Below are 6,000 nucleotides of genomic sequence, written 5' to 3' on the forward strand. Positions count from 1 at the left end.
GCACAGCGGGAATCCAGCAGCATGACTCTAGTGCGCGTTCTTGATGCATATCATTAAGTTGCGAACCCAGCAGTGCAGTGTAGGCTTTATGTTCATTTAAGGGTCTTTGCGGAGATGTCTGCGGTCTTGTACAACAAAGTGTATGAGCAAGTCGCAAATTTAGCTGAGTTTCCATACCGTAAAAATCTTTGGAGGTAGCTAATGGTGCAAGTAATGTTGATTGAACTATGCTCGATCGAGCACTCTCGGCGATTAATTGATCCGGCTCAGCTCTGGAACGTCTCTTGGAATCCGAAGGAGAATCGCATCGTGCCACCATTCCGTAATTGAGAAGTTATTCTCGGGCAAGCCAACGACCAACCAGCCTGGCAATGTGGCGCAGTAATTCAATTAAACTGCACACCTGAGTCCCAAGCCTTGGCGAAGTACCAGGTCGCCCGGTTATGCAATTCCTGACGGAGACGGTGCAGTGCAATAGTCGGCTGCGAATAGAAATGCAACACTTTTCATTATTGTACATGTCCGTCCAGTTGTCTCCGCGGCCAGCTGCCGTATTTTTCCCACCAGCGAGAATCGTATAAGGTTGAGAGCCAGGTTGGCCACGAACCTGAGGACCCACCCGAAGCAGGGGACTTGTCTCGGGCTGCAGACTTCGTGGCGAGAATGAGTAACCGTGTGCAAGGTGGACTGAATTTATTGCATCGATAACGGCGCGACGCGGACGACCTGGAGACATGCCGCCGGTTTGGCAAGCGACCCTTTTTGGGGCGGTGGGATGGTACCGCGATTTATGAGGAAAATTTCAATTAAACATTGGAACGCCCAACGTACGCTCAAGCCTCCCAAAAAAGTTGAAACGGCAGCTTAAACTCGCTCGTCCTCGGGCATTATTTAATCAATCGGGATGAATCTTGTTTCCAGTGATTTGTAGGATTTAAATATAGGATTTTTTTTTTACTCGGCAACAACTTCATGGAGGGCTTTTTAAACGATATTCAATATTTGGACATGTTCAAATGTTAGTGGTGAGGTAATCCTCTGCAAACCACCACGAAATCGAGAAAAATTGCCCTGATCCCTTGTTGATTTTCGTGAAACTTTGTCCCACGGAGCCAGAAATTATTATGGTTTGGTATGTTGGTGTCAAAGGGACTTTTATATAAAATTGGACGCCCGCACAGAAAAAACTCATGGTAATATTATATCTGGGAAGGGGAACATCTTTTATATCAGAAAAAAAGTAATGCCACTTTTTCAGTCTAAATTGAGGTAAAATTACATAATAAAAGAGGTAATATTCAACCTTCCAAAAATACAGCTTCCAAATTAACATTATTTTTTACTGTGCGTTTTAATGGTGTACTCAGACTTTCGAAAAGAAAACGTCTTTTTCATCGAAGAAATACGAAAATAATGTCAGTGGTTCAATAATTGTATTTTTTTAGTAAACATGTCATTTTATGGGAAATCTGCTACAAAGGGGTAATTTTTTCATTTAAAACACAATTTTTTATTTTAAAATGTTTCGTAACTTTGCAGAGTTATTTTTTAAAGTGTAACAATGTTCTACATAGTTTTAGAGCAAACAATTACAAATATTTGGATACATAAACATTTGCTTGTAACTATCATGAGTTATCGCGATTTTACGAAAAAGTCGTTTGAATTTTTACTCACATTATGCAATGCAATTTATTCATCGCTATTTTACAAAATTTAAAAGAAATTAAAAAAATAACTCAAACTCGAGTTATGACCACATGAGTGATATTTATGTACTTTTTTGAAGCCGGATCTCAATTAAATGTATACAAACGATGTCCGGATCCATCATCCGACCCATCGTTGGTTAGGTAATTAAGAGACCTTTCCAACGAGTCCACAACATTGAAGATCTGGCAACCCAGTCTCGAGTCTCGAGTTACCACTTAAGTGATATTTAAGTACTTTTTTGAAGCCGGATCTTAATTAAATGTATGCAAACGATGTCCGGATCCATCATCCGACACATCTTTGGTTAGGTAATTGAGAGACCTTTCCAACGAGTCCACAACATTGAAGATCTGGCAACCCTGTCTCGAGTTATGACCACTTAAGTGATATTTATGTACTTTTTTGAAGCCTCAATTAAATGTATGCAAAAGATGTCCGGATCCATCATCCGACCCATCGTTGGTTAGGGAATCAAAAACCCTTTCCAACGAATCCACAAATTCACACAAAGTTATATCAGTGTACTTATTTTTCTGAATCTAAAAAAATATCTGAAATATGTGTCCAAACCACATTACCCATTGTTGGTAAAAAGTGAGGAAGGCATCAACCACATAGGTGGATTAAGTTAGTTTTTTTTGTTTATTTTAACAATTGCTTCCAAAATGCTGTACTTCTGGTTTGTTTCAATTCAAAAATTATTTTTTTGAACACTGATGAGCAATTTTCAAGGAATTTTTCGAATTTCACGGGATGTTACGATGTTGACCAGATTTTTCTTTTTTCGTAAAATTGCGATAACTCATGATAGTTACAAGCAAACCTCTTAAGATTATACAATAGATGTTTTGTAATAGTCTGCTCTGTAACTTTGCACATTAAATTTTTCACAAAATGACTTGTGGCAAAAAAATGCAGTTGACATACGAAAAATGGCTGACTTTTAAAAAAAATCAGTATATGTATTAATGAAAAATAAGAATATTCAGAATGCTGAGTGCGTCATCAAATTGAGCGTTCTCCCAATTTTACATTAAAGTCCATTTGACCCCAAATATTCTAACCATAACCATTTCAGGCTTAATATTATTATTATCACTTTTTTCGATTAAAAAAAATTGAAGGGCTTGAATAAAATGTTTCAAAGCGTTGAAAAAATATCATGTATAATTATTTTTTTGCCCTTGAAAGAAAAATGGGACAAAAGTTTTTGAATTAGCGGCTTTTAAAAAATGTTTGAATATTTGTAATTTGGAACTCAATGTAACTTTTGCCTTCCTCACTGAGGTAAGGCTATAATCCTGCTTTAAAATTGAACTTTTTATTTAAAGCTCGAAAACCCACCCTGATGTATACATATCGACTCAGAATCGAAAACTGAACAAATGTCTGTGTGTTTGTGTGTGTGTATGTGTGTGTGTATGTGTGTGGGTATGTGTGTGTGTATGTGTGTGTGTATGTGACCAATAATGTCACTCAGTTTTCTCAGCACTGGCTGAACCGATTTTGACCAAACCAGTCGCATTCGACTTGGTTTAGGGTCCCATACGGTGCTATTGAATTGTTTGAAGTTTCGATAAGTAATTTAAAAGTTATGTATAAAAATGTGTTTTCGCATATTTTCGGAAGTTGAATAAAAGGCAGTAAACTGAACCAAACATCATCACGCTATACATCGTTAGTTAGGTAATTGAAAGACCTTTCCAACGAGTCTAAAACATTGAAGATCTGGCAACCCTGTCTTGAGTTATAACCACTTAAGTGATATTTATGTACTTTTTTGTAGACGGATCTTTTTTAAATGTAATGACCCATCGTTGGTTAGATAATCGAATGACCTTTCCAACGAATCTAAAACATTGAAGATCTAGCAACCCTGTCTCGAGATATGTCCACTTAAGTGATATTGATGCAGTTTTTTGAAGCCGGATCCCACTTAAATGTATGTAAACTATGTCCGGATCCATCATTCGACCCATCGTTAGTTAGGTAATCGAAAGACCTTCCAACGAATCTAAAACATTGAAGATCTGGCAACCATGGCACGAGTTCTGACCACTTAAGTGATATTTATGTACTTTTTTTGTAGCCGGATCTCAGTTAAATGTATGTAAACAATGTCCGGATCCATCATCCGACCCATCGTTGGTAAGGTAATCGAAAGACCTTTCCAACGAGTCTAAAACATTGAAGATCTGGCAACCCTGTCTCGAGTTATAACCACTTAAGTGATATTTATGTACTTTTTTGTAGCCGGATCTCACTTAAATGTATGTAAACAATGTCCGGATCCATCATTCGACCCATCGTTGGTTAGGTAATCGAAAGACCTTTCCAACGAGTCCAAAACATTGAAGATTTGGCAACCCTGTCTCAAGCTATGACCACTTATGATACCACTTATGAGCCCTTGGGTGATATGTGTGTTTTTTGTATTCCGGAACATAACGAAATTAGACGAAATTTGTGTGCAAACCCATCATATCACATATCACCCATTGTTGGAAAAGAGTAAGGAAGGCACCAACCACATAGGTGGATTAAGTTAGTTTTTTAAATTTTATTCATTCACAGAAACAAGAAGAACACTTTTTAACGTTTTATTTAAAAATTCAAATAATTTGCTGTTCTATTCGAAACATATATTTTTAGAAATGACTTACCTGGCATGGGCGCACGTAAAAAAACAGTAAAATTTTCAAAACTTTTGTAAACTAATTGTCCATTACAAACTCGATATTCTTGAGAAAAGATTTCAGATAAATTTGCTGTCTACGTCACTATTGTAGGTTATAGTTAACGTCATGATTCGAAATCCGGACACTTAGTAGCATATCATTTTTGTTATAGCTGGCAAAAAATCATGTAATAAGTTAGAAATGTAGAAATATCATCAGGATGTAGTATAAACAGTCAATTTAAAGAGAATGCATGCAAAATATGTCTTTTCTAACAATTTTTCTGAGAATTTCCAAATCAAAATGACTTGTTGTGCTTCGAATCCCGGACACTGATAAAAGTTGAATCGAAATCCCGACACATTTGATTCGAAATCCAGACACTCGATTTTACTTATGAATCGCACAAATTTGGGCCGAAATTTTAGTGAATGTCATTCTTTAGGTCTCAAATAAGATGTTAACATCAAAATAATCGATATTTTGTATAAAAAATCACTAGAATTTAAGAAAATCAGAACCTAAAATTTCTGCTTTGCCTTCCCGGTGCATCGGACGCCTATGAAATATTTCAGCAGAAATGTTTCACAGTTTTTGTAACCACATGATTTAATTTAATTTAATTGTTTTAGCATTGGCCACAGCGTCCAAACATATTTGAAATGAAAGTTGATGTTGGAATTCATGAAATAGCACAGTTTAGACAATAATTATGCGAACTTATATCCACATAATTGATAAAACAAGATAAAGAGTCCGGGTTTCGAAGCGTCCGGGAATTTAAATCATGACGTTATATGTTTGATAATAAACTTTTTTTTAAATTATTATTTTTTTTCTTTTTTCATCCTTTGAAAATGTAGTTCATCCTCGTCCATCTCGTAAAAATATATTTCCAAAGCTTGTATTGGATCAACAACGTTAAAAAAGTATTTTTTTATACAAAAAAACTTATCCACATTGTTGAGGTCATAAAATTTATCAGAAAACACTTTCTCGTGATACGGTTTTTTTTAACTTTTTGAAGCCTTTTCAGGCCTAATGGGTAATATTAACCCAAAAATCTAAATTTTCTAAACTAGCCTATATGTTTGGTTAAAAATGATTTTCGCATCATTGATTTTTTTTTCAATGTTGAGGCCTGAAAGAATTAAAGCTCTTTGGTATGGATAGCCCCAGAATTGTGTAGTTGGAACTTATATACAGAAAATATTGATTGAAAACGGCTTTTAAACGTAAGGAATTGATTTACAAAGTTTTTCCAAATGAGCAACTCTCTACGAAATCGGCCGATTTCGACCATTTTTATTTTTTGTATTTTTTGATTGGTCTCAAACTTTGTTTGAACTTTTCAAAAAAAAATATTTTTGGAAATGGTCACTCATGGTCACTATCTTTAAAAATTAGAAAACTGCAAATATTTCGCCAAAACCAAACTTTCGTTGGCTTTATCTTGAAAACGGAGCCCTTTATTAAAAAATCTGTAGAGTACTTTTAGATTGCAAATTCAATTTCAATTAAGTAAAAAAATTAGGTCAATTTTTTTGGTATACAATTAAATTTTTTCCAAAAATCACTATTTTTTCAAAAATTTATAACTCGGCGGCAG

This window comes from Culex pipiens, chromosome 3 (assembly GCF_016801865.2).
Source record: "Culex pipiens pallens isolate TS chromosome 3, TS_CPP_V2, whole genome shotgun sequence".
Taxonomy (NCBI): Eukaryota; Metazoa; Arthropoda; class Insecta; order Diptera; family Culicidae; genus Culex; species Culex pipiens.